Source organism: Lutra lutra, chromosome 18 (genome assembly GCF_902655055.1).
Source record: "Lutra lutra chromosome 18, mLutLut1.2, whole genome shotgun sequence".
In the NCBI taxonomy this organism is placed as follows: domain Eukaryota; kingdom Metazoa; phylum Chordata; class Mammalia; order Carnivora; family Mustelidae; genus Lutra; species Lutra lutra.
The window spans coordinates 28,847,410-28,874,393 of NC_062295.1; the positions used below are offsets into that span (position 1 = coordinate 28,847,410).

Below are 26,984 nucleotides of genomic sequence, written 5' to 3' on the forward strand. Positions count from 1 at the left end.
CCCTAACTATAGGTATTTTCATGGCTTAAATTGTCCGTCTCTCTGGGTCATCTTGTACATTCATGCTTTTAATTATCACCTAATAGTAACCTCTCTCATGAATTTTAGAACTGCCTTTTCTAAATTCTTCAAAAATATATCTTAGAGGGCCCCCAAATTCAATGTATCCAGTATTAAAAATGCTGGACCCACAATGAACCCACGATGTGTCTTCATTCATGGTGGTTTCATTCACCAAATGGTCCTAGCAAGAACCCCAGGCATCCTTTTAGATGCTCCCTTCTCCTTCCTTCTGCCCCCTCCACCAGTTCTCCACACACATAACTCTACAACCTGACTGTCTCTTGACTCTCTCTCTTCTTCTCTATTTCCATGGCCACACGTGGCTCTGAGATCCTTATCAGTACCTCCAGAGACTACTGAACCTCCCAGCTTCCTGAACCGCCCTCCTACTGAGTCTTCTGTAATTCCACATACGTTCTATTCTTGCCACAAAAACCTAATTTTAATTTTTCCAGCTCAAGAAATTTGAATTGTTCCATATCTCCTTCGTAATAAACCCCAAACGTTTTAGCAAGGCATCCAAGGCATTGCATGATATAAACCCAAGCTACTTGATCAAGCTTCCTCTTTCTCTTTGGGTTCACATGCCCCAAAATTTCAATTATGAACTAGCACTGTTGCTGAATTTGCCATGTTCTTTTATTCTCTTGTCCTTGGCTAGTTGCCTTTTCCACGTGGAATATGTTTCCTACCCTCATCTTTCCCATCAATCTTATTTGCCCTTTATTTTTAAAAAAATATTTTATTTATTTATTTGAGAGAGAGAAAGAGAGAGAAATCACAAGCAGGGCAGGGGGGAAGAGCAAAGGGAGAAGGAAAAGCAGAATCCCCGCAGAGCAGGGAGCCAGATGTGAGACTTGATCTCAGAACCCAGAGATCATGACCTGAACCGAAGGCAAGCACTTAACCAACTGAGCCACCCAGTTGCCCCTTATTTGCCCTTTTAATACCCAGCTATGAAGGCTTCCTCCACTGTGCCAGACTGAGTTGGTTATTCTCCCCTCGTGGTTTCTTGGCAAATCAGAAAAGGCTTGATGATAGCCTACAACCCATTATAATTACTGTTGTATATCTGTATCCTTCATGGTTACCTCTAGGGCAGTGTCTACAGCTGTCCTGTCCCCAGCATCTAGCATATCTGGCACAAAGTGGATGTCAATATATGTTTGTTATAGGAATGCTCTCAATTTCATGCTCCAAGAAATACAACCCAAAGGGATGTCAATACTATGCCATGGTACTTCTTTGTGTGAATAAGAGACAAGTCAATATATAATTTTCACATTTTTTAGTCGCATAAAATAAGCAATGTTGGGGAATTACCTAGGAAATGTATTCAATTTTCTTCTTTTCTGGATCATTTCCAGCATGTATGCGTGTCAACTAGTCCTCTTGTCTGTAATCCTCCTCTTGGAATAAGATGTTCATTTCATACTTTTATTGCATGCTTGTCACGAGTTGTAAGCTCTATAAAAGAAGCACCCTGCATTTATCATAAAACCGGAAACTATAATTAGGAAGAACACAAATGCACTGGGATTGACTCCAGACAAGTGACTACCACCGAGAGGCAAACCAAGAACCTGAAGAGCCTTTTTATCTGAAAGGGAGAAGGATCCCCTCATCTTACAGGTGGGTCAGGGGTGGCTCTTAGCAAAGCAGGACCACTATGAACAATGGTGGGAACAGCCTGGTCTGGAACCTAGGGTTTCCGGACCTATTTACGGGTGAACTCACCATAAACTTTCCTGCTTGGTGCCCAACCTCCAACAAGGTAAAGACATTCTTTGCACCACCAGCAAGTTGAACTCTCTCGGGCATTAGATGCCTATTACCGAACACTTGAATGGCAGTCAAGTACAAGGGGGAGTGATGTCATTGATGACCATCCATTGGCCCAGAAGTCAACATTAGAACAAATGAATGGAATTTAGAGAGAGGCAAGATTTCACATTAAATCAGGAAGATACTCATCTTAAAAACTAAATCAGTTACGCTCTGCTTGGTGTTAAGGCATTCCCAGGATGGGAAGACAGCATGGAGGGAGGGTGATTTGCCCTGAGTAATATGAATATAATTTATGTCTGGGGAGGAAGGGGGGAAGGGGTGACCTGGGATTCTGTGAGGAGATCATTCTGTACAACCCTAATCTCCTTACCTCATCTTGCCACTGTAGAAAATGCCGCACCCTGAAGACCATGGTCAATGGTCATTCTTTGGAGAACCACCATCTTGAATCATGAGCAACCATGTCAAGCTTCCCTCCTCTGCTCCCTTATACAGGGCTTTGAGTGGGTGTTCAAGGGAGGAGCCTCCTGCAAGAATTCTCCAGGCAGAGATTTGAGAGAGGCGGATTGAAATAGCAGCAGAAATGCTCAGTTTTGTCCTGATTTTCATGGCTTGTTGAACAGCCATTCACATGTTTCTTTGTATGAGCGATATAATAACAAGCTTTCAAAAGGACAGACAGCATAATGAATGGATTGTAAAACATGCTCATAAAAACAGTAGAGTGTGTCTAGAAGTGTGTGTTATCTGCTTTTGATTTACTGTGTACCCTGTTTTGCATTTTCACATCATTTGCAAGTTTTCTATTAAAAATAAGCATTTAATGGGCATGCAATTAATTTTAATTTTTCTTTTTCTCCCCGAAAGGTGATAAAAAAGTGCGGGGTGTGTGGGGCATTTTGCAGTCCTGACAGAACGTTGATATTATAGCCGTGGAGTTCATTACAGTGTAATTAATGCATGTTAAGTATCTTGTAAATATTATGTGGTAAGAGCTCTAAATAAATACACACTCCAGCTGGAAAGATCTGCTCCACCCCTGCCACAGGGAATGAGATGTTCCTAATTAATGCCTTTAGAAGAGGATCCCATGTCACCTTGGATCGTCTTGGGAAATTATAGCTTTGGTGTATGGAAGGCGGCCGTGAGTGGTTAATTGTGGCGACTCGGCATGCCGGGTGCCTGTCCCACCTGGGCTAAGAGGCTTGGACAGACCCACCTGGCCGCCTCTCTTCTGAAGCAGCCTTTGTTAGAAAGTGTGCTGGGCTATTACAGTTGTGCTGCCGGGAGCCCTTCCAGCCCCAGGATGAAAGGCTTTCCAGGAAGATCTGCTGGCAAGGGCTTGTCCCTTCCTCTTGGACCCCGTACTGAGCTCTTCAAGCCAAGACGTGGGGCTCTGGTGAGCATGGAGCATTGCTCTTGTGGATGGTGTCTGTAGGCGTGAGTTTCAATGATATGGCCTGTTTGACCTTCTGCTTGGTCTATAGATGACCTCTGCCAGGTATGGGGGTGTGGCACTTGGGATCTCCTTTTGGTCATTGCCAAGACCCTGAATATCTCCATGGTCTTCTCCCCCAGAGCCCTTTAGAGTAGAGGAAAGAGACAGGTAGACTCTTGCTTATGTGGATCTGTTTCTTTTTTCAAGTCAGCTGGGCTCAGGCTGGGCTGATAGGTCATGGACCGAGACTATGGCATTAGGAGAGTTCTAGGGGTAAAAGGTTTAACATAAAACAGCTCTCGGTTGTACCTAACGCCTTCTGCACAGGGCATGGTGACTCTCCCTTTTTACAAATATGTTCACAACTCAGCCGTTGGGACTTCTGTGCTTTTCCTGGATGTCAGCATTTGCAGACGGGCTTGGCTGTATGGAGGGGCATTTCAAAGGCTCTGGAAGATTCCTTCTCTCCTACCTTCAGATCAATACCTCCCCCAAACCTCTCATCTGGTATCTGTACTTCCTAAAGATTAAAACCAAGTCTCAACACCCTCAGTGAGAGGTGGTTTCACATGTAAACCTTGGGAGTTGAGGTTCAAACTCATGTAAATGCAGATATAGAATAGATCTTCTGGTTGAAATGAAACCGTAGCGGGATGATCATGAAGTTTTTAGATTCCTGGGAAGACTAATACCTAGAAGAGGGGACAGGGTCCTGCTAGTGTAGCTGAAGAGACCAAAGACAAACTTGACCCACTTCAAGCTGAGGAAGTCCAAATACATATCCTGAGACCAGGGACCTGGATAGTCACTTCACTGGCAATGCCAACAAGAAAATGTATGAATTTCCTGAGTATCAATAGCAATAGACAAACCAAGGGAGGGTATTGATCTCATGGTGTCAGTTGCACGCAGGGTCTGTTAAAAGTCTGGGCAGAAGTAGGGGCAGGGAGATGATCCTTATAAAGTACTAAGGGCACAGCCTGGCAAGAACGAACATTCAGTACCTGCGGGTGTTGTCATTATTAAGGAAGATGCTCTCTTCTCCTACAGGGTAGTGATGTCAGAGAAATTCAGAGCTCTAGTTCTGAGGGAGCCATCAAGGGGACCTCTTGGATATAGGTTAGGGCTGATTTTTTTAATAGTTACATCCACAGCTATGATTTATTACAGTGAAAGGATACCAAGTAAAATCAGCAAAGGAAAAAGGCACAGAGGACCAACTCTGAAACCAGGCACAGGCTCCCAAGCTCTCCCAGTGGGATTGAACATGGCGTGCTTAATTCCTCCAACGTTGAATTGTAACAATGTGGGTGAAATTGTGTCTACCAGGAAGGCTCATTAGATACTCAGTGCCCATGGTTTTTATTGGGGGCTGGTCCCATAGGTACCCTTTTCCTAGCATATACCAAAATTCTGGACTCTCTGAAGGAAGGCTGGTGTTCAGCACAAGTTACAGTTGATAATTTTCTAAAAGATTTTATTTATTTATTTATTTATTTATTTGAGAGAGATAGAGAGAGCAAGGGGGAGGAGGGCGGAGCAGAGGGGGAGGAAGGTAGGATAAGCAGACTCCTTCCCAAGCATGGAACCCAATGTGGGGCTCGATCCCACAACCCTGAGATTGTGACCTGAGCCGAAACCAAGGGTTGGACACCTAACTGAATGAGCTACCCAGGAACCCCCAGTTGGTCCTTAAGCAACATGGACTTGAACTGTGGGGACCCACTTACACATAGTTTTTTTTCAATAAATACCGTACAGTATTGGTAGCATATTTTCTATTCTTTGTGATTTTCTTTTTAAATATTTTTTGTTATTTACGTAGAGTTGACATACAATGCTAGATTAGCTTCAGGTGCACAACATACTGACTTGACAATTCTATACATTATGCAATGCTGATCACAGTAAGTACAGTTGCCATCTGTCACCGTGCAATGTCATGACAATACTATTGACTATATTCCCTATGCTGTCCTTTTCATCTCCCTCATTTGTTTATTGTATAACTGAAAGTTTGTGCTTCTTAATCCTAATGGAAGATCTTTTTGAGTGTTGTTGAAAACAAATCATCCTGACTATTGTTTAAAATGGCAAGAAGGGGCACCTGGGTGGTTCAGTCCATTAAGCATTTGACTCTTGATTTTATCTCAGGTCATGATCTCAGGGTCTCAAGATTGAGCCCCTTATCGGGCTCCACATTCAGTGGACAGTTGGCTTGAGATTCTCTCTCTCTCCCTCTCCCCCTCTCCATGGCAAGCTCTCTGTCTCTCTCTATCTCTCTCAAATAAATCTTTAAAAGAAAAATAAAATGGCAAGGAAGACTTTGCAAATAGGGGAAAAAGATTGAACCCAATTCCAAATACCATAGGGACAATGAAGGTCAAGAGCACATGTGCAGAGGAAGGTATCAAGAGTTGGTGGAGAGAGGAATTTGATTGCTTTGGTGAGGGGGGAGGAATTCTTTTAAAAAGTGGCTTAGCAGGTCAAGAACTAGGACTAGTCTACAAGAGGACTGACTAAAGTTAAGTCAAGGAGGAAAGACAATCCCTTCTCTCATTCAAGAAGAGTCATTATTCTTTCTTCTGGGTGGTACAGGTCCCTTTCTTTCTTGATCATCTTTTGTCTACTAAGGACCAGCTGGACCCTCTGTTGAGACTTGGTAGTAGAAGATACTTCCTGGAGGGTGTGTGCCACTAAACATTTCAAGAATACCTACTTCTTGAAAATGCTGGGTTCTACTTCGTGAAGATGGGAATTTGCTCTTAGAAGGACAATGGATTTACAACACACACAAAAAGAAGGTATCAGTCAGGATTCAACCAGAGAAAGATAACCAGTATGGCAGATATATATGGAGGTATATTAATGTATTTATGACAAGACTTGTGTGATTGTGGGGGCTGGCTAAGTCCAAAAGCTATCAGGCATGCCTCCAGGAAGGGAAGATCATGTATAGCCTGAAAGCTGCCATTCATAGGAGGAATTTTTCCCCTCCCAGGGAAGCCCCAGACCTGTCTTTAAGGTTTTCTGATGGACTGAATCAGGCCCTCCCAAATTATGCAAAATAATCTTCCTTATGTAAAGTCAACTGATTAACAACACCTAGATGAGTGTTTGATTGAGTGGGGACTGTAGCTGAGCCATTTTAACACACACTCACACAAACACACACACACACACTCACACATACAAAATCACTTGCAATAAAGCCTTGCTTAAAGAAAATGCAAAATTTGGAAATAAGGCAAAACAGATGATAGCATGACCTTTTAACACCATGTTAGAGTATTTTCTCATGTGTCCTCAAGAGGCTCATCTAACTCTCTTGGGACTGTAACTGGGTTTGACCAACAAGTGATTCAGACCCAAACATTTCATCGTCCAATGGAGTTAAAGAAAAATTTGTGGAACACTGGTGAGGTGATGGTTTTCTTTTGTTCTGCTTGGAAAAGAGATAACCCCAAAGGTTTTATGGTCCTACAGGATATTAGGTAGTTTTGCATCTAACTTGGTGGTCTTCCCCCCCACCCGGGTTATAAAAATCCTAGTTTCTCCTATTCCAGAAAATCACTTCTGTCATTCTGCTTGTTTCCTCAGTAAAGAGTTAAATAAAACTCTGACAAGTATTCATTATCTATTTGTATGAAAATTATGTTTTTAACGATTTGAGAATTATGCTCTGACAGGTTTGGAAGGGAAGTGTAGGCAGGGATGGGGTGGTTGTGTAGGAAAGAGACCATGGGGAGAGAGAGAAGCGGGTAGGTGTTTGTGGAAGGTCTGCCTGGCTGGCTGGAGAGAGACCCTTGATTTAGTCCTTCAGATGGTAAGGACAGGCTCTGCTAAGAATTTCAGTTGAATTAACCAGCAACAATTTTCCATAAAAATGTCCTTCCTACCAACCCCCAAACCCAAGAGAGTGAGAGAAAGGGCATTCTCACACAGTTTATGCGTAAACCAAATAATGAGCCCTCCACAGTGGTCCAGGAACAGTGGTGTAATTGGAATCACAGGCAAGAGATAGTCTGGACTATCTCATCCAGTGCCTTTTATGGTCTATGAAATTTCCTCTACTGGCCATTCCTTTGGCTTCTGCTTGCACAGCTATATCCTAAGTGTTTTTATCAGGTAAATGGATCCCATATTAGGACAAGAGTTTTTGTTTTGGTGGTGGGAAAACCACATAACAAAATTTCCTCTTTTAACCATTTTAAAGTATACAATTCAGGGGCATTAAGTACACTCACAGTGTTGTACAACCTTTGCCTGTGACTAGTTCCAGAACATTTTTGTTGCCCCAGAAGGAAAGAAACCCTCTACCCGTGAAGGAGTCCCACTCCGTTTTCCCCTATTCCCAACCCCTGGCAACAACCTTGCTTTCTGTCTCTGTGCATTATGGACTGTTTTATTGTGTCCCTTCAAAACTCACATGGTGACACCCTAACCCCCAGTGGAATGGTATTAGGAGGTGAGACCTTTGGGATATATTTAAGTTTAAATGAGGTCATGAGTAGGGCTCCATGATGGATTAAGGTCCTTATAAAGATTAGAGAGTCCTAAGAGAGATTAGAGCTCTCTGCTCTCTCAGCCATGTGAGAATACAGCTAGAAGGCAGCTATCTACAAGGGAGGAAGTGGGTTTCCACCATTCATTGACTCTGCGGGTGCCTTGATGTGGGACTTCCCAGACTCCAGGACCATGAGCAATGTATGTCTCTTGTTGAAGAGACGTTCTGTTATAGCAACCTAAACTAAGACTATGCATTTGGCTATTCTCAATATTTCATATATCCATGGCCTTTTGTGTAGTATGGAATTGTTTTTTTTTTTTTTCCCTCCATGAAATTTATTTTTAAATTTTTATTTTTTTTTTCAGCATAACAGTATTCATTATTTTTGCACCACACCCAGTGCTCCATGCAATCCGTGCCCTCTACAATACCCACCACCTGGTGCCCCCAACCTCCCACCCCCCACCCCTTCAAAACTCTCAGATCGTTTTTCAGAGTCCATAGTCTCTCATGGTTCACCTCCCCTTCCAATTTCCCTCAACTCCCTTTTCCTCTCCATCTCCCCTTGTCCTCCATGCTATTTGTTATGCTCCACAAATAAGTGAAACCATATGGTAATTGACTCTCTCTGCTTGACTTATTTCACTCAGCATAATCTCTTCCAGTCCCGTCCATGTTGCTACAAAACTTGGGTATTCATCCTTTCTTTTCTTTTTTTTTTTTTTTTTTTTTTACAGCTTTATAAACATATATTTTTATCCCCAGGGGTACAGGTCTGCGAATCGCCAGGTTTACACACTTCACAACACTCACCATAGCACATACCCTCCCCAATATCCATAACCCCACCCCCTCTCCCAACCCCCTCCCCCCATCAACCCTCAGTTTGTTTTGTGAGATTAAGAGTCACTTATGGTTTGTCTCCCTCCCAATCCCATCTTGTTTCATTTACTCTTCTCCTACCCCCTCGACCCCCCATGTTGCATCTCCTCTCCCTCATATCAGGGAGATCATATGATAGTTGTCTTTCTCCGATTGACTGATTTCGCTAAGCATGATACCCTCTAGTTCCATCCACATCGTCACAAATGGCAAGATTTCATTTCTTTTGATGGCTGCATAGTATTCCATTGTGTATATATACCACATCTTCTTTATCCATTCGTCTGTAGATGGACATCTAGGTTCTTTCCATAGTTTGGCTATTGTAGACATTGCTGCTATAAACATTCGGGTGCATGTGCCCCTTCGGATCACTACGTTTGTATCTTTAGGGTAAATACCCAGCAGTGCAATTGCAGGGTCATAGGGTAGTTCTATTTTCAACATTTTGAGGAACCTCCATGCTGTTTTCCAGAGTGGTTGCACCAGCTTGCATTCCCACCAACAGTGTAGGAGGGTTCCCCTTTCTCCGCATCCTCGCCAGCATCTGTCATTTCCTGACTTGTTCATTTTAGCCATTCTGACTGGTGTGAGGTGATATCTCATGGTGGTTTTGATTTGTATTTCCCTGATGCCGAGTGATATGGAGCACTTTTTCATGTGTCTGTTGGCCATCTGGATGTCTTCTTTGCAGAAATGCCTGTTCATGTCCTCTGCCCATTTCTTGATTGGATTCTTTGTTCTTTGGGTGTTGAGTTTGCTAAGTTCTTTATAGATTTTGGACACTAGCCCTTTATCTGATATGTCATTTGCAAATATCTTCTCCCATTCTGTCAGTTGTCTTTTGGTTTTGTTCACTGTTTCCTTTGCTGTGCAAAAGCTTTTGATCTTGATAAAATCCCAAAAGTTCATTTTTGCCCTTGCTTCCCTTGCCTTTGGTGATGTTCCTAGGAAGATGTTGCTGCGGCTGAGGTCGAAGAGGTTGCTGCCTGTGTTCTCCTCGAGGATTTTGATGGATTCTTTTCTCACATTGAGATCCTTCATCCATTTTGAGTCTATTTTCGTGTGTGGTGTAAGGAAATGATCCAATTTCATTTTTCTGCATGTGGCTGTCCAATTTTCCCAACACCATTTATTGAAGAGGCTGTCTTTGTTCCATTGGACATTCTTTCCTGCCTTGTCGAAGATGAGTTGACCATAGAGTTGAGGGTCCATTTCTGGGCTCTCTATTCTGTTCCATTGATCTATGTGTCTGTTTTTGTGCCAGTACCATGCTGTCTTGATGATGACAGCTTTTTAATAGAGCTTGAAGTCCGGAATTGTGATGCCACCAACTTTGGCTTTCTTTTTCAATATTCCTTTGGCTATTCAAGGTCTTTTCTGGTTCCATATAAATTTTAGGATTATTTGTTCCATTTCTTTGAAAAAAATGGATGTTACTTTGATAGGAATTGCATTAAATGTGTAGATTGCTTTAGGTAGCATAGACATTTTCACAATATTTATTCTTCCAATCCAGGAGCATGGAACATTTTTCCATTTCTTTGTGTCTTCCTCAATTTCTTTCATGAGTACTTTATAGTTTTCTGAGTATAGATTCTTAGTCTCTTTGGTTAGGTTTATTCCTAGGTATCTTATACTTTTGGGTGCAATTGTAAATGGGATGGACTCCTTAATTTCTCTTTCTTCTGTCTTGTTGTTGGTGTAGAGAAGTGCAACTGATTTCTGTGCATTGATTTTATATCCTGACACTTTACTGAATTCCTGTACAAGTTCTAGCAGTTTTGGAGTGGAGTCTTTTGGGTTTTCCACATAGAGTATCATATCATCTGCGAAGAGTGATAGTTTGACTTCTTCTTTGCCGATTTGGATGCCTTTAATTTCCTTTTGTTGTCTGATTGCTGAGGCTAGGACTTCTAGTACTATGTTGAATAGCAGTGGTGATAACGGACATCCCTGCCGTGTTCCTGACCTTAGCGGAAAAGCTTTCAGTTTTTCTCCATTGAGAATGATATTTGCGGTGGGTTTTTCATAGATGGCTTTGATAATATTGAGGTATGTGCCGTCTATCCCTACACTTTGAAGAGTTTTGATCAGGAAGGGATGCTGTACTTTGTCAAATGCTTTTTCAGCATCTATGGAGAGTATCATATGGTTCTTGTTCTTTCTTTTATTAATGTGTTGTATCACATTGATTGATTTGTGGATGTTGAACCAACCTTGCAGCCCTGGAATAAATCCCACTTGGTCGTGGTGAATAATCCTTTTAATGTACTGTTGAATCCTATTGGCTAGTATTTTGGCGAGAATTTTTGCATCTGTGTTCATCAAGGATATTGGTCTGTAGTTCTCTTTTTTGTTGGGATCCTTGTCTGGTTTTGGGATCAAGGTGATGCTGGCCTCATAAAATGAGTTTGGAAGTTTTCCTTCTATTTCTATTTTTTGGAACAGTTTCAGGAGAATAGGAATTAGTTCTTCTTTAAATGTTTGGTAGAATTCCCCCGGGAAGCTGTCTGGCCCTGGGCTTTTGTTTGTTTGGAGATTTTTGATGACTGTTTCAATCTCCTTACTGGTTATGGGTCTGTTCAGGCTTTCTATTTCTTCCTGGTTCAGTTGTGGTAGTTTATATGTCTCTAGGAATGCATCCATTCCTTCCAGATTGTCAAATTTGTTGGCGTAGAGTTGCTCATAGTATGTTCTTATAATTGTCTGTATTTCTTTGGTGTTCGTTGTGATCTCTCCTCTTTCATTCATGATTTTATTGATTTGGGTCCTTTCTCTTTTCTTTTTGATAAGTCTGGCCAGGGGTTTATCAATCTTATTAATTCTTTCAAAGAACCAGCTCCTAGTTTCGTTGATTTGTTCTATTGTTTTTTTTGGTTTCTATTTCATTGATTTCTGCTCTAATCTTTATGATTTCTCTTCTCCTGCTGGGTTTAGGGTTTCTTTCTTGTTCTTTCTCCAGCTCCTTTAGGTGTAGGGTTAGGTTGTGTACCTGAGACCTTTCTTGTTTCTTGAGAAAGGCTTGTACCGCTATATATTTTCCTCTCAGGACTGCCTTTCTTGTGTCCCACAGATTCTGAACCGTTGTGTTTTCATTATCATTTGTTTCCATAAATTTTTTCAATTCTTCTTTAATTTCCTGGTTGACCCATTCATTCTTTAGAAGGATGCTGTTTAGTCTCCATGTATTTGGGTTCTTTCCAAATTTCCTCTTGTGATTGAGTTCTAGCTTCAGAGCATTGTGGTCTGAAAATATGCAGGGAATGATCCCAATCTTTTGATACCGGTTGAGACTTGATTTAGGACCAAGAATGTGATCTATTCTGGAGAATGTTCCATGTGCACTAGAGAAGAATGTGTATTCTGTTGCTTTGGGATGAAATGTTCTGAATATATCTGTGATGTCCATCTGGTCCAGTGTGTCATTTAAGGCCTTGATTTCCTTGTTGATCTTTTGCTTGGATGATCTGTCCATTTCAGTGAGGGGAGTGTTAAAGTCCCCTACTATTATTGTATTCTTGTCGATGTGTTTCTTTGATTTTGTTATTAATTGGTTTATATAGTTGGCTGCTCCCACGTTAGGGGCATAGATATTTAAAATTGTTAGATCTTCTTGTTGGACAGTTCCTTTGAGTATGATATAGTGTCCTTCCTCATCTCTTATTATAGTCTTTGGCTTAAAATCTAATTGATCTGATATAAGGATTGCCACTCCTGCTTTCTTCTGATGTCCATTAGCATGGTAAATTCTTTTCCACCCCCTCACTTTAAACCTGGAGGTGTCTTCGGGTTTAAGATGAGTTTCTTGTAGGCAACATATAGATGGGTTTTGTTTTTTTATCCATTCTGATACCCTGTGTCTTTTGATTGGGGCATTTAGCCCATTAACATTCAGGGTAAGTACTGAGAGATATGAATTTAGTGCCATTGTATTGCCTGTAAGGTGACTGTTATTGTATATTGTCTCTGTTTCTTTCTGATCTAATTCTTTTAGGATCTCTCTTTGCTTAGAGGACCCCTTTCAATATTTCCTGTAGAGCTGGTTTGGTATTTGCAAATTCTTTCAGCTTTTGTTTGTCCTGGAAGCTTTTAATCTCTCCTTCTATTTTCAATGATAGCCTAGCTGGATATAGTATTCTTGGCTGCATGTTTTTCTCATTTAGTACTCTGAATAGATCATGCCAGCTCTTTCTGGCCTGCCAGGTCTCTGTGGATAAGTCTGCTGCCAATCTAATATTTTTACCATTGTACGTTACAGACTTCTTTTCCCGGGCTGCTTTCAGGATCTTCTCTTTGTCACTAAGACTTGTCAATTTTACTATTAGGTGACGGGGTGTGGACCTATTCTTATTGATCTTGAGGGGGGTTCTCTGAACCTCCTGGATTTTGATGCTTGTTCCCTTTGCCATATTGGGGAAATTCTCTCCAATAATTCTCTCCAATATACCTTCTGCTCCCCTCTCTGTTTCCTCTTCTTCTGGAATCCCAATTATTCTAATGTTGTTTCGTCTTATGGTGTCACTTATCTCTCGAATTCTCCCCTCGTGGTCCAGTAGCTGTTTGTCCCTCTTTTGCTCAGCTTCTTTATTCTCTGTCATTTGGTCTTCTATATCGCTAATTCTTTCTTCTGCCTCATTTATCCTAGCAGTGAGAGCCTCCATTTTTGATTGCACCTCATTAATAGCTTTTTTGATTTCAACTTGGTTAGATTTTAGTTCTTTTATTTCTCCAGAAAGGGCTTTTATATCTCCCGAGAGGGTTGCTTTAATATCTTCCATGCCTTTTTCAAGCCCGGCTAGAACCTTGAGAATCGTCATTCTGAATTCTATATCTGACATATTACCAATGTCTGTATTGATTAGGTCCCTAGCCTTTGGTACTGCCTCTTGTTCTTTTTTTTGTTGTGAATTTTTCCGCCTTGTCATTTTGTCCAGAGAAGAGTTTATGAAGGAGCAAGTAAAATACTAAAAGGGTGGCAACAACCCCAAGAAAATATGCTTTAGCCAAATCAGAAGAGATCCTGAATTGTGAGGGGGGAGAAAGGGGATAAAAAGGGGTTCAGAAAGAAAGAAGAAAAAAAAAAAGAAACTATTAAAAAAAGAAAGCCGGTAAAGAAAAAATATAAAAAGAGGAAAAATATATATATATATATTAGATAAACTATTTAAAAAACGTTAAAAAAAGAAAACGGTAAAAGCTAAAAAAAATTTAGCAGAAGAAGAGAAAAAGAAAAAAAAATTGAAAAAGAAAAAAAAATTAAATTAACTGCAAGGCTAAAAAATCATGGGGAGAAAGCCATGAGTTCCGTGCTTTGCTTTCTTCTCCTCTGGAATTCCGCCACTCTCCTTGGTAGGTGAACTTGGTCCTGGCTGGGTTTCCCGTAGATCTTCTGGGGGAGGGGCCCGTTGTAGTGATTCTCAAGCGTCTTTGCCCCAGGCGGAGTTGCACCGCCCTTACCCGGGGCCGCGCTGAGTCATCCGCTCGGGTTCGCTTTCGGGAGCTTTTGTTCCCTGAGCGCTTTCCGTAGAGTCCGGAGGACGGGAATAAAGATGGCGGCCTCCCGGTCTCCGGCCCGGAGGAGCCAAGAGCCCAGGGCCCCACTCCTCAGTGCGCCCTCAGAGAACAGTGCCAAATGACTCCCGTCACCCTGGCCTCCGGCCGCGCTCCGAGCTGACCAATCCTGTGACCAGTTCAAGGCAACCCCGAGCTGAGAGTCACTCCTCGGCTCTGTCTCTGCAGCCGGCTTCCCCGTTCCAATACCGGTAAGCTCTGCGACACTGAGACACCCCCGATCCTTCTGCGACCCTGCGGGACCTGAGGCCGTGCTGACCCCGCCTGGGCTTCACCCCAGTTAAGCCTCTGGAGCGATGTCCCTCAGTGGAACACACTTTTAAAAGTCCTGATTTTGCTCCGTTGCTCCGCCGCTCGCCGGGAGCCGGCCCCTCCCCCCGCGGTCTATCTTCCCGTCGCTTTGGATTCACTTCTCCGCCAGTCCTACCTTGCAGAAAGTGGTTGATTTTCTGTTTCTGGAATTGCTGTTCTTCTTCTCTTCAATCTCCCGTTGGATTTGTAGGTGTTTGCAATCTTTAGATAAGCTATTTAGCTGATCTCCCGCTACCCAAAGTAGTCTCAGTCTGCTACTTCTCTGCCATCTTGAGTCCTCCTGGAATTGTTTTTTAAGATTTTATTTATTTATTTATTTATTCGAGAAAGAGAGGGAGAGAACATGGGAGAGGAAGAGGTAGAATCATAAGCGGATACTGTGCTGAGCGCAGAGCCCAGTACCGGCCTCAGTCTCATGACCCTGAGATCATGACCTGAGGCAAAACCAAGAGTTGGATGGTCAACTGACTGAGCCACCAGGATGCCCCATCCGAGTATTTCTAATGGAAGGGAAGGGCTGGAGAGCCCCAGTCCATAGAGGAGAAGGAGCAAAGACAGAGTGAACGACTTGGGAGCAGGTGATAGGTTCAGAGGCAGCTGATAGAGCCCATGTGCAGGTCAGGAAGGAGACAGGTGGTGGGCGGGGACAGCCCCGGTGAACTGGGCTGACTCCACCTGGCGACCTCCGTTTGTGACTTCCAAAATGAGTTCCAAGCATCCAGAGACAGCATCTCATGCTGCAGGAGGGATTTTAATGCATCCTACAACATAAAAGTGGCCCAAGGCTCTGAGCATACTGAGAAAGCGTCCTTCAGAGGTATGGACAGGCACCTGTCAGGGCGGGTCTGTACACAGGCTCTGCACTCTACGATCCCACTTTTACCCCCACGGATCTCTCTTCCCTTTCTTGGCCCCGCATAAAGGCCACATGGCATTCGACAGTGTGAATTTGCAGCCCCCACCTGCAAATACTCAAAGCCACAATTGAACTACCAGGCAATCTGAAACCCCACTGATTCACCACCATTCAGGCAAAGCACATGGGAGCCCTTTCAGGAGCCAGACATGCTACAATCAAGCCACTCCAGGCACGGGCCTCTAATAGTACAATAATCAGTGGTAATCACCGATACAGTTTATGTACAGGAGGGCCTAATAGGATTCGTGCCTCTGTGGTGAATACATTTTCATTTATAGGACTAAATGCAGGCATACATTACCTGTTTAATTAAAAACAAAATTCTCCTGCCAACAATTTGCTCCCTCTCCTGGGTGCATGCTACATACATTACTGATGTTTCCTTTAAATCTACTGATTACATATTCCTCAAGTACCTTGTCATTGTGTGTGACTGCCTACAGTACGTGTCATTGTGTGTGACTGCCTACAGTACGTGTCATTGTGTGTGACTGCCTACAGTACGTGTCATTGTGTGTGACTGCCTACAGTACGTGTCATTGTGTGTGACTGCCTACAGTACGTGTCATTGTGTGTGACTGCCTACAGTACGTGAAGGTAAACCCTTGCTCCTGCTGGCTCTTTGCTCAGACTGCGTCTTACTCGAGTACGAATAGGGGACACTAGGTTGGTGATGGCCCCTGAGAAGTGCGGAGCATGAACATCAGAGGCCAGAGGGCAGTGGCTGGCAGGCCAAACCCCGCAACAAGCATGGGCCAATCACTGTTTAAAGGAGTTTTTAAACAATTCCTGCGTCTTCACCAGATTCTCTTCTCCTGAGCCCCTATCCCAAGGCAGCTAGCTGCTCCTATAGGCAGCTTGGGAATGGTTTTCTCATGGAAGGAACAGAGATCTCTCCAATCAATAAACAGGACTCACTGACAGTCTTGCTGATCCCCTGCACAAGAGGATGGACTGGGGTTGACGTGACAAAAGAAGGTGGTGTCCCCTGCTGTCCCCAGAGGTCCCCAGGCCTGGGATACTTCCAGGTTTGCTCCTCCGTGGTATCAGAGGCTTCAGGTGCTCCATGTTTCTGATCTTGAATCCTTCTTTTTTACAAAGGCATGCATTTATTTAGGTCCTGAGCCTGAGCGACATGACAAGTTCCAAGTTCAGGGAGCTCAGTGTGGCCAGGGTGGGAAGGAGAGGACTCAAAAGAACAGTAACATAATTTCGTGTACTTTCCACCACTATTTACAGAAAAGAGTGGAGGTGATTCGAGAGAATGATTAGACGGGCTTCCAGTTATGGAGGGACTAAGTCTGGAGGATGTAAGATAGAGCACAGGGAATATTGTGCATGGTGTGGTCACAGCATTGTTTGGTGACAGATGGTAGCCATTCCTGTGAGCACAACGTGTTGACTTGTTGGACCACTGTGTCATATGCTTGAAACAAAAGTAACATTGTGTCACCTGTATTCACGTTAAAAAAAAATAAAAATGATAATAAAATTTGAAAAGTAAAAGAATGACTGAGGAACAAGATAATCATGGCAGGCTGAAATGGGTAAAAACAAGATGGTAGACCTGAAAGGGAAGCAGGAAGGGAGATGTTGAGGAATGTAGACTTTGGATTCACACAGGCCCGATTTAAACATAAGGTTTACCACTTCATGGGCAGCTCCTTAACATCTCCAGCTCCTGTTTGCTCATCTATGAACTGAGAGTAACAAGTCCATGGCAGGATAATACCTTGAATTGTTGACAGAGGCTTATCCCCTGTCATCCTCTCCTCCCACAACCCCCAACATTCCTCCTCCCACCCACCCCTCCCCCTTCCATTTTGCTGAACTCCTGGCCCTTCTGCATTTATATGGTATGCAGAAAAGGGTTCTCATGACAGGTCTACCCACTCAACTTTGGAAAGGCCTTCTTAGGTGGACCCTTGACTGTCATCTGGCAACTTGGATTTTAGGAGTTCCTATCACTTGAACAGAAAAGAGTGGGTCAGCATGTCTATGCTGTGCATACAAACAATGTGGATTATGCTGAATGTCTGCTTTCTGTCTAGGAGTCTGGGATTTTGGCATGTGTGGGACATACAGGGTGTCTACACCATCACAGCCCAGTAAAAAGTTGTGGCACTGAGTCTCCAAAGAGCTTTCCAGTAGACAACACTTTTCATGTATCATCGTGACTCATTGTTGAGGGACAAAGCACGTCCCATGGGACTCCGCTGGGAGAGGATGCTCAAAAGCTTGCTCCTGATTTTCTTGTACTTGACCACATGTGCCTTTTGTTTTGAATGTGTCCTTTCATAATAATAAATCATAGTCATGAGTATGGCTATTTGCTGAGGGCTTCTAGCAAATCACGGAGCCTGGGGGTCGTGTTGGGGACCCCTTGCACCACACTGTGTCAGCTAGAAAGTTCCTCAATTATGTGCCCTGAGAAGGGATGGTATAGCAAAGGCCCAGGTTGAGAGAACCAGATGTGTCCAGTGATGAACATTCATGATCAGCCTGTCATCCCTGTATCTTGTGATGGTTGAAACACTAACTCAGTGGGTCATGTTCAGTAATACCCAAACCAAAGTTATTAAACATTCAGGAAATGTTTGCCATTATTTTTAATATCAAAGAGAGTGTTGAACAAACTTGAGCAAATGATAGCGATTACAATCAAAGCAAGCTGTGGGGCCATGTGTGTGTACTACAGTGGGCTCTAGCTTTGTAGGCAGCCCCGGGGAAGGGAGAACCAGATCAGCTTCAGCACTCACTGGCTTCATTAACAAGTTCTACTGCAACATCAGAGCCAATTCCTGACACTAATAAATGAAAGACATTTCTCCAAATCGTCCTTGTGAGGATAGCCCTGCCCCAAAACTATAACTTCTTGGGAACGTCTTTTGTGATATCACTAGGAAACTCTTCATTGTGTCCATTGGAAGGCTCTCTTCAGCTTCCCAATCTTACATAGCATAATATTCACTCTAAGTGATCTGGGAAGTAAGCTAGCAAACACCACCCAGATGATGGGCTCTGTAATAAAATTATTCTTAGGGGCATGGGAACACATGATGGGGTATCTACCTTAGGCTGGGAGGGTGAGAGCTGGGAAGCCAACTTGATGAGGGTCATCAAGTTGTGAAGGATGCATGGGAATCATCACGAAGTAGGAGGAATGAGAACTAGAACAATTGTTTTAGAGAAGAACATTAACTGACTGAACAAACATCTCCGGGGTGCCAGATATCTGCAAGTGTCTAGGAATCTGGAGGTAAAGAGGGTAACTTCAATCCCAATATGTTCAGATACAAGGGGAGAGCCTGATCTGCTCAGAGTTGATGGGTGAGGCAGCCCTTTGGGGAAGAAGGAGAGCAAAGAGTTTGCAGTAGACAGGATTCAGGTGACAGAGGCCTTAAGAGCTGAACTGAGAAGTCTGATAAACTAGGGCCACTGGAAGAGGGAGATCACGCCTGTGCTTCGGCATCTGTGTATAGAAGGACTTTCTGGGCACAAGACTGAAGGTGGTGAAGGGTCAGAGGTTCTGATCAGGGTATGTGTTCATCAGCAAGAAAGGGTCAGAAAGTCCCCATCCCAAGAAAGATCTTGGGATGGTGCAAAGAGGGATTTAACCTTGATTGTTGTTGAACTGGATGGGTATGAGGGAATGGAGAGTCAGAATATACCTGGAGGGTCAGCATTACCAAATGGTTAAGAGCTGCCCAAGTCCCTGAAACCACATTGACCAGAACTGAATCTCACTCTGACACTAACTTTCTTGGCCTTGGGCAAGATACTCACCTCTCTCTGCCTCAGTTTTCTCATTTATAAAATGAGATATTGATGATAAATTCCTACTTCTCAGGCTGGTGTGAGCATTTTATAAGTTAATGCATACATGCTCCCGAAATAGTCTCTCACATATCAGCAAACTTAAGGAAGGAAAGAGAAGAGAAAGAGATCAAATATGGAAGTTTGCAAGCCTCTTGATCCCTACTGTGTGAGTGAAAGAAAGGGTAGCTTAGCTGGGGGGCAAGTACCATCAAAGTGATGATGAGAATCACAGAAGCTAACAGACAAGAGAGTAAAAAGTAAATAGAGAAAGCAAACACCAGCATTGGATGGATGTCTCAGATGATCAGTGAGTTAAGGACTGAAAAGCATGTGCTCATTTATTCACTTGACAAATATTTGACATGAGGTTGGCATAGAACAAATCAACAAAAGCCCCAGCTCTCACGGAGCTCACATTCTCATTGGAGGATGCAGAGGGAGTCAGAAGAGATAAGCACATTGCATGTTTTGGCAGGAGTGCTATTGGAGACAGATAAATCAGGAGAGGGGCATGAGAATGCCCAGGAGTGAAGCAGGTCACTGTTTCCTATTAGCGCAGGTCGGTATTGTAAATTGAGGGGTTTAGAGAAGGTCTCACTGCAAAGGTGGCATTTGAACAGACTATTAGTGACTTTAGGTTGTAGCTGTTTGTGGAGTAAATGAGAGATAAAGAGATGAAAGCAGAAAGTGTGAAACGCTAGTTCAAAAACTGGACCTTAGAGAAAGAAAAATATTGGGCTGTAGCTGGAGAGAGACTCAAGGTCACAGGAGATTATGTATTTTAAAATGAGAAGACTGTAGCCTATTTATTATGACCCCCATTTTAGAGAGGAACAAATTAGAAGGGAGAAGAAATGACTTTCTCAATTGTCCACTGCAGCTGGTAAGTGACAGAGGCAGAATTCAAAGCTGGGTGGGTAGGACACCAAAGCCTGAGAGATTCCAGTGTGGACTTCTGTCAACATGACCTCATCCACGAATGTCTAAAAATGTATTGCTTTCTTCTTCTTTTTTTTAATGTAGGCTCCATGCCCAGAATGGATCCCAACATGGGGCTTGAACTCACAACCCAGAGATCAAGATCTGAGCAGAAATCAAGAGTCAGATACACAACCACCTGAGCCACCCAGGTACCCCCCAAATGTATTGCTTTTAACCTCAGCTGAGCTGTGAATGTCATTCCACATCTTTCTCAATATCTGTTCAGCTGCCTCCCTCATTCCCCATCAGGGATCATAAACATCTGTGCCTCTTTCTCCAAAACCATTTGCAGAGCTGCTGGAACACAGGAATATGGGGTCAAGGGATTAGAACGTACCATCAAGACAGTGTTAAAAGCAATGGACCCTTGAGTTTGGACAGGATAGAGACAGAAGCATGACTGGAAGCTTACTGAGACAGTGCAGGTCTCACTTACAGTCAAGCAGAAGAACATGAGGGACCATGAAATATAGGTAGGATGTCGCTGGAAAGTGATTAGGCAGCTCTCTGCTCTGGGAGAAAATTTTGAGCAAGGGTGAAAAGTTATTAAAATCTGAATTGGTACTTAAACTGTGGGTAGACCTACTGCAATAGTTCAGATTTAATTTTAATTTTTCAAAAAACTTGTATCTTCCATTATTTTGCTACACCTCTATCTTTGGCATCTTTAATCTCTTTTTTATCCCTCACTGAAGATCTGCATCTTTCTCCTATGCCTCACCTAGATGGTAGGTGATTTAAACATGAGGGGATTTCTATTTCTTCCCTCTGGCTTTAAGCAGAATCAATAAGAAGCAGTCCCAGAACTCCCTTGGAATAGACAACACGGTAGATTTTCCATGTATTTCTTTCATCAAATGCAGATATAACCTCATTCACTTGGACTTCATCTAAATACATCTTCCTTTATCCTAAAAAGAAAGTACTGGAAAAACCCTCATTAGCTTAACCTCAAAGGACAGACATGGAATTTGTTTTGTTTTGTTTTTTTCTGACTTTGTTATTAATTTGTTTTAAACAAAGTGGTTCTTATTCAGTTAGTTTTGAATAATGTTTTTTGTCCCCCAATCATAACAGATGAAGAAACCAGGGTACCAAGATTACTTTTCCACTTATTCCTCCTTTTTCAGTTAGTGATAAAAATTTCTAAGTTGTCATTGTTTATAACATTTTCAGCTGTTTTATAGTTAGTCCTATAGCAAATTGGATTCAGTGCTTAATTCCAGTATTTTGGCCGACATTTCCTCATTATTCACTTCTTGGCTTAAGTTTATTCTCTGGTAGCTTATTCAAGAAAGGCTCATGGGGAATACATTACATAAGCTCTTGGAAGACAAAGATGTTTGTGTTTTTAATACTTGAGTGACAGTTTGGCTGGGTATGAAATCCATAAATTACATTCTGTTGATATTGCTCAAGTGTCTTTATTTTGTTTGTTTATTTTTTGATTTTAAGTGATGAACTTTGGTATGGAGGGAAAGGAAGCCAGTTTTTTTTTTTTTTTTCTCTTTATAAGAGAAATGTGCTATTTTTTGCTGGTCTTTGCTTTTAACTTCTTTATCTTTGAAGGCTGGTAACTTATTATCTTAGTAATATTGGTTTTCTGCCAGGGTTTTCGGAGATACAGTGTTTATGTAAATTCAACTCTTTTATTTCTCAAAGGTTTTCTTGAATTATTCCTTTAAATATATTTTCCATTCCTTTGTTTTTCTCTTCTTTAGGGCACTGAGTACATATATGCTGAGAAGCAGTATAGCCTCTTAGTAGCTACATGACCTTGGGCAAGTTGCCTCACCTCTCTGTGACTCAGTTCCCTCATTTAAAAAGTGAAGTAGTAAACCTTAGAAGGTTGTTATGAAGATTGCATGAGTTCAGACATGTAAAATGTTCTGTATCACGCCTGGCATGTATTATGCACTGAGTATTAGCTACTGTCCTTTTTATCCACGGTGCCTGTTTCCATATCAATTATTTTCCAAGGCAAACCTTTTGGGAAGTTGCATATGAAGCAATGAATGATAGAAAGTTCTAGATGTGGAGTTAACTAGGTAGGAGTGGTTCCTCAAGCTGCTTCAGATAAGGAACAACAGGAAGTGAGCTGAGAAGAGCCTGATAAGAGCAAGGAGAAGTGAGCTGAGTGCTGATTGTTGAGGCCAGGATGGAAGGGGGTAAAGAGGAAGTTTTATAGCTGGAAGGAACCAGAAGTCAAGTGTGAGGAGTAACTAGAGGAGGATGGTTCAGAACCAGAGATAAATGCTGAGTTTACCTTTAATAACTTAGCATCAGTTTCGTAAGGGGTGACTTGGCCTCACTGAGAAAGATAATGGAGCTGGAAACCACACAACACAGAGGGAAGGGACACACCTGATCTCTGTGGCAGGATCCTGAAAAGGCCACGGGTTTTCGCCCTACCTGCTGATGGAGCTACTTTGCACCCAGAGAATTGGTTCACCTGTTGAAATGGTGTAGCTAAGTTAACTGCATTTGTCATGAACCATTCCACTTGCTTTTCCCCCACTTACTCGTGTGCATATTTATTCCAAGGCATTTTAGTCTGGGGGATTTAAATATGCTTTTCCTAGCTCAGCTCTCTTGGAAGAGTCAAGAATGAGACACAACAGAGCTTAAGAATTCGAGTATCATCCTTCTCTTGTGGCTCTTTGCTCAGCAAATGCTGAACTGAAATTCCTGTGGACAGATGGAATGGAAAGGAAACCAAGTATAGAAATAAACAGCCCTTGTCATGGAAAGTCTGCGTTTGTAAGGATTGTTTTTTTGAGATGAGCAGCCTGAGATGATGACTTCAAGTAATTGAGGCAATATTTCAAGTGATATACACATATTCCTACTTGATAGATCTTCTTCTCTAACTAGCCATCATCCTATTTTATAATGTTATCATATTTTTAATTATATTGTACATACTTGTTTACAGCTATTTGCTATATATCCAGGGTGACATTATAGTAAATTAGTTTTTACCCATTGCCTCTGACTGTTATTTGCTTCAAACTGAGCCATAAATATTGCACCTGAGAAAACTTGTTCAGATTATTTATCATGCTGGTATGTGACCGCAATAGCAATGCCCTGACCAGAATGTCCTGACTTACAGGAACCCTTGGAGGGGGAATGTCTATATCCACACTACGGGACTCTTGCATTGGTACATGCTCGGAGGGCGGTGTTGACAGCTGGCATGACTGAGTATTTGGAAAAGTGTGATACCAGGGCTCCTAGCTCTTTAGCAACGCTTGTGGCAGTTGGGACATATAGAACGAAAAGCAGTTGGTAAACCAAGTAGGAGAAAGTAAAAAGTGCCTGGTATTGTGGCCTGTCCATAGGAAATTTCAAGAAATGATAGCATCTCTTCTCCCTTCCATAGGCACAGAGGGAAGTGGGCCAGAAATGGACAATACCAGGTTCTTGAAATGCCTCACCTTGGCTACATGTAAGAGCAGCCAGGGCCTCTATTAAACCCTCAACTGGGTAGGAATCTAATGGTGTTTCTCTTATTTGTCCAGCTGTGGCTTCCTTCCCTGTGTTAGGAACAGGGCTCCTTCCTGTTCCACTGTGATCAAGGCCCACTTACAGTATCAGTTGTAAGAGATGTTTGAATTTGTTGAGTGTGTTTGATGGACCAGACGATGTGTCAAATATTCTGTATATAACATATCATGTAATCCTCACATAAGCCCATGAAGATAAGACTCAGAAGTGTTGAGTCTTTTGCTCAAGGTCACCATGTAGGTATACCTGTGGAGCCTGGACTGGAACCCATGTTGGTGTGACTCCAATCCCATGCCTCGGACCATCTAATTCTCTTCCTGTTCCGGCTCTTTTTGTATGGAATAGAGTGTTGACCTGGGGGCCCTGGTCTCTAGAGATCAGCTTTTCTATCCCTCCACTATAGTATTTCATTTCTGTGTCACCAAGCCTTGGGACTCTGCCCTCGGTACTTCCTGGGCCTCCAGAAAATGTCACTCTATAGCTGGCATTTTGGAAAGAGGCACAAGAAAAAGGGTGGCTGGGGATTCAGTGGTGCCAACCACCCATGAATGATGGAAAAATGGTAAATGACTACCTTATGACAGCCAGCTACCCTGGGATCATGCAGCAAGGAACTGTAGGAAGAAGTGAAAGAGAGATTAGAGCAATAATGACACTGATGTATGGAGATCATCGCTGGAGAAGTGCAGGTGTTAGTTCTTGTCTTGGAAGAAAGAGACAGAATTAAGGGGCAGAGCTATGTCTACTGAAGGATGCTAAAAGCCAAATAAGTCATTGCTGTTAAATAGGGTCAGTAACTGGGAAGTCAGGGACTATATCAGAAGCAAATAAGGGACAACCTATTTACTGCTGGTGAGTAATGAACCTCTGGCTGGGGCTGCATTTATAGGATTAAGGGTCTTCCTAATTGTGAGCTTGACAATTTTAGGGATCCTCTGAGCAACTGAATATTATGTACATAAGCATTTGAACTTATGTAACCAGAGGTCTGGACTATTGCCTCTTCTTGCCTCAAAGTTTAAAAACAAGAGTCATGTCCCATAGCCCTCCACAGAGCTCAAAACCACCCTACTTGCATAATAGATGTTTAATAAATACCCCGTTGACTTCTGTGGATAAAGAATAGCCCCAATTCTGGGTCCTCCACCTCCCTCAGAGGAAAATTATCATGTGGCACATGGAAGCAATAGGGCATCACAGGGATGTCTGACATTTTAAAAGCTGATTTCAGATGCTCAGAGAAATCTGGTAATGCATTACTTGTCTGCCCCAGCAGTATATATGATCGTCACAGCAGGCAGCTTCCTGCAAAACTCTGCCTTCACATGGGGTTAGCTATTTGAGGGAGGCAGGCTGAAATTCCAACAAAACTTTTGGCAAGAGAGAAGCGTGGAACACAGAATCATTTGTTGCTGAACCAAATCCCTGGACACAGGGAGCCATCAAAGGAAGTCGCTGATCAAATATACCAGCAATTGGGCTCAGAGACGGAGAGGGCTGAAAAGAGCATTGCTCCCACTCCTGCAAGGCAAACAACAAAAAAATCTAGACATGTTGAAAATTAATTGCTTTTTTTGAACCCTCCTAAAAACCAAGAGAACAGGGCAGATAACAAACTCGAAGTCTGGAGAGACATGGATATTTGCAGGGAGAAATGGGATCTGAGCTCCTGCCTACCTGGGCAGATGTCACTTGATGTCACCGAAATGGGTAAGCAGATTCTGCTAGAACTGTTTACATATTGCTAACACTGATTCGTGTAGGCTAGTAGGCAAGTGGGGCATCTCTGGAAACTGTAGACATAGGGAAGTTCATGCTAGCTTGCAGGCTTTTCTCTAAGAATCCCCCCAGACTCTCCTAGGGGAAATGGGAAGGATCCTAAGAATTCCTCCTTCATGGTGTTGTCTGAAAGAGGGAACAGCAGCTATTGCTAAAACTCCATTCGGACCTATATACCTCTCTTTCTCTAAGGAATTAAAGTCTTCATTGGCAGCAGGAATTGGTGGCAACCCATTGTAGCGAAGGTTGGAACAGAAAAATAATAAAAGAGTTCAATCCAGGAAAGAAGGAAGCTCTGCTAGGCTTCCTCCATCTGGCATAAAGCCAGGAACATTTTGGAAGGCCACACCCCTGGGACTCAGTGCCTGCTGCAAACTGAAGCTTCATCAAAGCAACAGAGAATGCCCAAGACCCTACCCCCATGCTAGCAAACATTGAGTAGAGTTTATAGTGGAATAAAAAACAACAGCAGGATACATCTGGGGGAGGTATAGCTCTCTCCGGGGACACCCAAAGCCATGTGGGTGACCTGAAGCCATGCAGGGAGTAGACACTGGGGAAGAACTGCCCGTCACATTAACGTACATCCTATACACAAGATATTTCTAGAAGAATTTGAAACCCATGACATGCCAGGCATAACCATAGTGATGACCAACTTGAAACTCAGCCCAAGCATGAAAAATATTTATCTCAGTACTTAATGTTCTACCTAACATGTATCGTCTTCAACAGTTACAAGGCATATGAAAAGGTATGAAACAAACACAGTCTGAAAAGACAAAGCGATCATCCAGAACCAGACTCAGATACGAAGATGTTGGAATGATGAGACAGGGAATTTTATTAGCACCACGCTCTAACCAACTGAGCTAACCGGCCAGCTGAGACAGGGAATTTTAAATACCTATGATTAATATGTTAAAGATTCTAATGGAAAAAGTAGACAACGTGCCAGTTCAGATAGGCACTTTCAACCAAGAGGTGGAAACTTTAAGGGAGAAAAATACTGGGATTAAAATATTCCTGCATTTATGAAGTTGGGCTACAAGCCTGAGGCTTTCCTGGAAACAGAGCTTCCCATGACTAATTGATCCAAGTGTGGACTGGCTTTGGAACAGATTCCCACCCTTTTGTGTCCTGGTGAGATTTTTGCCCAGATCCATCTGTGGACACTTGTTTTAACCTTCAGGAGACTCCTTCCAGAAAGAGACACTCAGTACTCTAGTTTCCCACCCCTCCTTGCATGTAATGATCTAGCAAGTGGAAACGCCCATCACTCCCCCAAAGTCTATTTGAGGCTTCCAGGTCTTTGCAGTTGCTACTTCTAAGTCCTCTGATGTCGTGACAGTTCTCCTTCCCTAACTGCACAGCAAACTCCCATTCAAACTTGAAAGCCCAACTTTGAT

General features: G+C 42.7%; 1 long non-coding RNA gene across 1 annotated transcript in view; it reads left to right on the top strand.

The window, feature by feature from the left end:
* Nucleotides 1-20,393: 20,393 nt before the first annotated feature.
* LOC125090979 (uncharacterized) overlaps nt 20,394-26,984 on the top strand; it is a 32,050-nt gene continuing 25,459 nt past the window's right edge. Inside the window, exons 1-2 of the long non-coding RNA XR_007124538.1 lie at nt 20,394-20,435; nt 23,672-23,737. This is a non-coding gene — a long non-coding RNA (uncharacterized LOC125090979). The remainder of the gene's footprint in view (nt 20,436-23,671; nt 23,738-26,984) is intronic.